Genomic DNA, 7,798 nt, shown 5'->3' with positions numbered 1-7,798 from the left:
TTATTAGAGATTGAGGTGGGCTTGAGCAAATCTTTTTAAATATTAAGATCTTGGATGCTTGGATGTTTTTTCCAGGTATTGTAGACTTGAACCTATATTGAGATTTTTTATTATTAAATGTTAGTCTTATGTTAATATTTTTATAAAGATATATATTTTAACTCAAAGAATAGTTTTCAGTAACATACAAAATGTATACTGATTATGCTATGACAACATATGTATCCTTACTAACGATATCATACATTTATTATAACAACAGTCTTAAATATGGGAAATATCTAAATTTAAAAAATACTAAAATTCTCTTTTCCTTTCTTTCCCTTTTATTTTCTTTTATTACCTTCCCCTTTCTCATCATTTCCCTTTCCTATCTTCACTTTTTAATTTTCTTTATCTTTACCTTTACCTTCCTTTCCCTTTTAATTTCCCTATTTTCTTTCCCTTTAATTTTCTCTTATTTCCCTACCTAGGCTACACACTTTAGGCGAAACACTTTGGCAGAAATATCATTTTGCGTTCTTCTTTTACCAGTAGCCCAGGGCCTCAGCTTTATCAGGACGCAATGGGTGTTGTACACTGCTTTGGTAATCCTTCATTATTCATTACTTTCACCTACAACCCTAAATGGGATGATATTATACATTAATTATTCCTTCTGCAGACGACTGAAAGGATTTGCTCTTAATTTTACCAGACACACAGAGTAATAATTATTCCTCATCATTTTTTTAAAAAATTACCTAAATTTATATGGCAAGAAAAACAAATTTCTTAAAAAATATATAAATAAATTGCATATAAGTTTCATTAGTATTGAATGGCATTTTTGTAATTTAAATAAATAGCATTTTTTTGTACTTAACAAAAGATATAGATAGCACTTATCAAATTTTTTGATAAAAATAGTTAACCCACTAATTGGTAAATCCGAGATTTCCCCTTCTTGTGTTGATAAATTATTTAGAAATTTAACTATCTCCGGGTTTGGGAAAAAGTTTTGAAACTTAATATGGGATGGACTGGGCTTGAAAAATATTCCTCAAGATTAATATTTGCTTGCACCTGACTTGGGAATATCTTATACAAATTATTATGGGCCGGGCTAGGAAAAAATTTTCAAAATTATTATGGGTTGAGCTAGGCTTGAGAATTTTTTTTATAAATTATAAGGCCTTAAACGCTTGGAAATTTTTTCCAAATATTATGAGTTTGGACCTGGCTTGAAATTTTTTAATTTTAAATGTTAGTCTTATGTAACCAGTATTATATTTACAAAGAATTTTGGTATTGGGTACAAGCTCATTTAAATATATTTTGACTCATATAATAGTTTCCACTCTTAGTCTCAATGGGTTGGACTCAATGACATTGCTTGGACTTGACATAAATGGGAAGATGGGGGTTCAAAAATTATATAAATTGGATATGATTTTTAAATAAAAGTTAACATCTTTCTTAAAAAACGAATAAAATTCTCATTCTCCGTCATTTTTGACGGGCTATCTACTAGTTTTATTAAAGGATGATTTTAAACCAATATTTTTGAAGGCTTGGAGAGTGCCATTTAAATAAGAAGAAGAATTAGAGGTCACATTTGAGCAATGACGTCATCAGGGTATAATAACCCCTGTGAGATTTTCTCAATGGGACACTCCTTTGATATTGGTTAAAAAGAAAGATAATGCGTTGAGAGTTTGTGCTGATTTTAGAGTAACCGTACACAATTAGAAAGATTTGAATATCCCCTTCCAACGATAAGTGACATAATTGCTAAAGTAGGAATTGGAAAAATATTCTCGAAAATAGATTTTTCTTCGGCATATTTGCAAATTCCTGTTTCTAAAGAAACTTCCAAATTTTTGACCGTTTCAACCCACAAGCAGCGTCTACATGGCAGAAAATTTGATGGAGGCAAACCCCTCCAAAATCTACCCATACCCACCTAAAAAAATCCTGCGGCCTTCGGCCGCGAAATTTACAGACCTACGATGGTATAGTGATTTTATTTAAAAAATCTTATCTGCCACCATTTATAACCTTACAACATAATTTTATTTACAATCTTTCAAGCCTATTTAGGGAAAAAAAATTTAAAAATTTGTAAGTGATAATGAACTTTTATTTAAATAATGCAATCTTTTCATAATTTGGTATTCACTTTATTTTCATAAAATATATATAAGTGAATTAAATGAGATAACATATTAATATTTCTATGAAAAAGATCTAAAATATTGTAAAAAATATAAAACGAATAAATTTAAAGAGGTATATTTAGCTTGATTCCACATAATTAAAAACATGTATTGTAAATAGAGCTATTATATAAAATATTAGAATAAAATGAATTATAGTATATTTTGCATTGAAATTATAAATGTTAAATTAAATATACATTATTTAAAAGCCTATATATTCGCTGTGAAAAAGATACATTAATTATTTTATTAATAATTTGGATAACCTTATTGATGTCAAAGCAAATTGTGTTATAATATCATCAATTGTACATTTTTCAAAAACATCAATTTCGCTGGATATTAACAGTAAATTTTCCAAAAATGGGTCCGAAATTTTATTCCGCATTCGAGTTTTGTTAATTTTTACTTTACTCATGGCTCTTTCGGCTGAACAGGAAGTTGTAGGAAGGGTTAATAAATATTTATATAATAAATTTAAATTTGAATAAGAATTTAATTGATTTAAAAGTCGGTATGGTAATATAAAAGAAAATTTTATCCATTTTTTTATTTTGGTCATGATTTCGCTGTTGATATTTTCTTTGGTAATTTGATCGTTTCAATACCTTTAATTATATACAATTACAAAAAAATATCAATAAATTACTTTCATAAATATATAACGAGTCATTCTTTTTAACTTTTAAAAGATCTTCGCAAAAAATGATTGATTGAGACTCCAAATATAAAGAGCGAAAATCAGTATATTCATCAACAATGTTTTGGACATCCAATTGATAAGTATTACAAATTTCGGATATTTGCCATCCTTCTATTTTTTCATTATCCATAATTCCAGCGGGAGTAAAAATGGATATCTGTGATAAAAAATTTAAACAATCATAATTAAATCGATCATTTAGGTGATTAATTATTGCATTTAGAACAGGGAAAAATATTTCCGTTCTATATCTATAATAATAAATAATAATTTAAATTTTTTTAATTTATTCAACTTGTTTTTTTTTGTTCAACATAATTATTGAATTCTGTTTGATCCAATTTGAATATTGATTTCATATTATACAAATCAGTTATTACATTATTCTTTTTCAAAAAACTATTAGATAAGGAATGTAATTTTAAAAATATATTGTCTCCATTAGCTATATTTTAAAATTATTTATAGAAATAGTAACTAATATTAACCTTTTAGTTTTTGTAATTTATTATTTGTATGTTGTATTAATTTGGTTACCAAAGCCAAATCATTACCAACTGCCTGCATTTCAATACAAGCCTCATGTGTACATTTCAATATTTCTTTCAAAATAAAAAGACTTAATATAAAATTTTCATCTTTAATTCTTGATAATAACTCATCGGCAATGGAAGAGGTGCTTGGGTCATTAGAATCTTTTAATTCAACTAATGATGCTAAAATATGTTCATAAACATCTAAAAAGATTTCTACAGATTTGTAGGATGATGACCAATTTCTGAAAATATATAAGTTTCAAGTTTCATTAAAAATATTTTATTTACCTTGTTGTGTTTTTAATTCTTTTAAGAGATTTCTTGGACTTTCTCATTTGATATTTAACAAACACACCTTGACGTCTAACTCCATTCATAAAATTTATAACTCATCTAATATTCCCATTGCCTTTTTCATTTCAATTTTGCATCCACAAGCATGAGCAACTACTAAATTTAGCCGATGTGCATGACACCAAATATAGATGGCTTTTGGAGCCTCTTTCAATATTAAAGCCTGCATTCCTTTGTATACTCCTCTCATATTCCCTGCACCATCCATACTTTGTCCAACCAAATAATCAAGAGTAAGACCAAGATCATTAAACTTAGAAAAAACATGTTTCTTTATATTTTCCCCAGTGGTTTCTGATGTTGTAAAAACATGTATGATCCTTTCTACAGGATGTGGATGCAGATCATCTTCTATATACCGTACAAACAAAGCTATGCATTCTTTTTTAGACACATCATATGTTCCATCTAACATGATGCTATAGTCACGATTCTCTTTAATTGTTTGAATAATGCTTTTTGTTATTTTTATCTTAATAATTTCAGTTATTTTTTTCACGTGGCCATATGACAGTATATATAAGGTCTCGAAATTTTATCTGATTTTTTTCTCCGCAATTTTTCGTTGTTATCCATGTATGCACGTAAAGTTGGAATCGTTTTTGCCATTAATTTTATGAGACACATAAAATTACCTTCATTCGAATTAGAACCCCAAAAGGCTATATTACATATAAGGTACATAATGGCATTGATAATATTATGAACTATATTACGATTTTCCATGATTATATCAAGCTTATTTGATAGCAAATGATCTTGAATGCGTTTATTTGCAAGCCAAGTCATGTTTGCATATTCACAATCTTTATGAAGAGAAGATTCTTCGTGTCTCTCTAAGTCACGCTTTATGTTTTTCCAATTATTTACCCCATGTTGAGTCCAAAAAGTATTGGACTTAGGGCCACCAAACATAATACAATATAGACAAAAGACTTTGTCTAAAGTAGTGCTATAAGATAGCCAATTTCTGGGGTTGAGGGAACCATCTATATTAACCTTACTATAATAGGTTATATTCATGCATGCTCCTGTTTAAAAAGTAAAAAAAAATATATTGGTATAGAAATAATGGATGGGTAAAAATTAATGAAAATAAATATTATTTAAAACCTCTTGTTAGTAACAGGATATTGAAATTTATTTGTACATGGCTGACAAGGGCCTACAGCAATTATGAAATTTATCAAAATATTTGTCATCCTAAATAATATAAAGTGAAAAGGGTCATTTGGTTCCTTTTTTTGTATAGCTGAATAAGACTTGGACTTTGAATATCCTCATAATTTATTCCCTTCAAAAGTCATTATATAAATTTTATTTAAATATAATGCCTCATGCAAAGTAAGTGCCTCACTAGAACCGGGGATTGGATGAGGAGATAATACATTTTGTGAATCTTCAATATTGGAGATTTGCTATAAATAAAGAGTATAATTTGTTTACTTATGAAAATCTATTTTTAATATAATTTCAGCCAAATGGTCATTTTATTCTTAGCTACATTATAATTAAGTTAATCAATAAATGTTGGAAATATTTAAATGTCCTAATTTATTTTCTTCAAAAGTTATCATATAATTCGTATTTAAATTAAATACCTCATCATGCAAAGTAAGCGCCTCACTGGAACTGGGGATTGGATGAGAAGATAATACCATTTGTGAATCTTTAATATTGGAGATTTGCTATAGAGATCATAATTTGTTTACTTATGAAAAACTATATTTTTAATAAAATTTTAGTCAAATGGTCATTTTATTCTTAACTACATTATAATTAAGTTTTTAATAAAGGTTGGAAATATTTAATTAACCTCATAATCATAATTTATTTCTTTCAAAAGTTATCATATAATTCGTATTTAAATTAAATACCTCATCATACAAAGTAAACACCTCACTGGAACTGGGGATTGGATGAGGAGATAATACAATTTGTGAATCTTCAATAACTGAGATTTTCTATAAATAAAGAGGAGTTTAATTTCTTTCCTTATGATAACTATATTTTTAATAAATTTTTATGCAAATGATAATTTTTTTTAACTACATTATAATTAAGTTTTTAATAAATGTTTTAATTCTACATGAATACATGATTGAGAAAACAGGTATTAAAAATATTATGAAGTCCAACATAAAGTTATCAGGTTACAATGGAAAGATGATACAAGTAATAGGTAAAGCACAAGTGAATGTAGAATACAAAGGGAATTCACATATTTTGAACGCAATAATCATAAACATCAATATGACTTTGTTAGATCATGTAAAAACATTTTTAAAATATACTTGAAAGATTCATAGGCATGATAGATGCAGATTAATATAAAACTGCGATCACATGAAGAAATCATAAAACAATATTATAATGACTATAAAAATAAAAACAATATTAAGTATAAATAAAATTGTGAAATTCATGATGAAAGTATATTATCTAAAGAAATTCTAATAGCTAAATAAAACAATGATAATAAACATACCTAATATAACACATAATGTAAATAAAGGGGATGAAACTCACACAGATAACATTTTGAAAATAGTTGATTCCAAATCATATTTTATAAGATTTATATTTAAAAAAAGTAAAAGAATTTGAAGTCTTAATTCAATTAAAGATGAAAAGATTTAAATTTAAAAATTCCTAGAAATTAACATTACCTTATTTTACTACATTATATTAACTTAATAAGTTTTTTTAATACTTTGGTTTTAAATTATTATTATTAACTTATTAAACATATTGTTAAATTGAACTTTATAAAGTATATATAGATATAAAAATAGTGTGATAAACAGTTAAAAAACATTAAATAATAATATATATAATTTATTTTCTCTATACCCTGACTACTTTAATATTAATATTATTCTGGTAAAATTTTAAATCAGTTTCTATTAATTCACAAATTTATAGTTACAATAATAAATAAAAATATTACTTTTTGGAAGTAAGATGTTATTGTCTTTTTTTGCAACTGGGTTTCAACTCCATTTGTGATATTATATGGAATATCACAATTTAAAGATACCCAATTATTATTATCTCTTTTGATGGCTACCTTTGTAAATTTCATATCAGCTGGCTTGACATGAGGATGTTTATGTTTATAATGTTCATGTATCTTGTCACTTCTTATTTTAGAAGTTTTGCAATTTTTAATATTGCACTTAACTTTAAATATGGTTTTGTTACTTGGCATCTAGAAAGAAATAATTATTATAATATAATTTTTTACATATTATGTTTTTTATTATTCTTTGCTTGCTGATATATGTTTTTATGCATGACTCAAAAAATTACCTAAAATTTATCCTGCTAAAATCTATAAATTTATTTAAAAACATAATATAAATATATTAACCTCTAAGAAAAGTACCAAATAGGAAATGTGTAAATATTAACTTGATAAAATGCTAAATGAAAATCGTTGACAAAGAAAATTTATATTATTTATTAATTGACAAATATCTTTACTTTAATTGACATTTTTCAGAAAATCAAACGATAACTATCATAATCGTATCAATTAATGGAATAAAAAAAGATTATAATTCAAATCAAAAATTACCCACCAAAAATCAATACCTACCCCCAAAAAAATAATGCCTACCCCCAAAAAATTAATATCAACCCCTTAAAATCGATACCTACCCTTAAAAATGCTAATATATTTTGGAGGCATTTGTCTCCTACCCCCCCCCCCCCATGTAGACGCTGCCCACAAGGGTCTTTTTCAATTTATCAGGTTACCTTTTGGTCTAACAGTATCAACTGCTAATTTTCAAAAGACCATGGACGAAATTTTATCTGAAATTAACGGCGTTATTTATTATTTAGATGATTTGCTAATTTTTGTTTAGGATAAAGAAGATCATTTTAACAAATTAAGAAAAGTGTTTATAAGAATGTTGGAATATGGTTTGATTGGAAATATTAAAAAAAGTGAATTTAGCAAAGATAGTATTAAATATTTAGGTTACTTAATAAATAAC

General features: G+C 26.3%; 1 long non-coding RNA gene across 1 annotated transcript; it reads right to left on the bottom strand.

Annotated features, from left to right (window-relative positions):
• Positions 1-6,517: 6,517 nt before the first annotated feature.
• On the bottom strand, positions 6,518-7,252 carry LOC135922295 (uncharacterized). Its single transcript, XR_010570831.1, has 3 exons — positions 7,168-7,252; positions 7,107-7,128; positions 6,518-7,005 (listed from the first exon to the last, which is right to left on the bottom strand). It is a non-coding gene; the product is annotated as an uncharacterized LOC135922295 (long non-coding RNA).
• Between the last annotated feature and the right edge of the window lie 546 nt (positions 7,253-7,798).

Source organism: Gordionus sp. m RMFG-2023, chromosome 1, assembly GCF_954871325.1.
Source record: "Gordionus sp. m RMFG-2023 chromosome 1, tfGorSpeb1-WG-v2, whole genome shotgun sequence".
In the NCBI taxonomy this organism is placed as follows: domain Eukaryota; kingdom Metazoa; phylum Nematomorpha; class Gordioida; order Chordodea; family Parachordodidae; genus Gordionus; species Gordionus sp. m RMFG-2023.
Note: the sequence above shows the minus strand (reverse complement) of the source record. Positions and strands in the feature narration are given on the sequence as shown.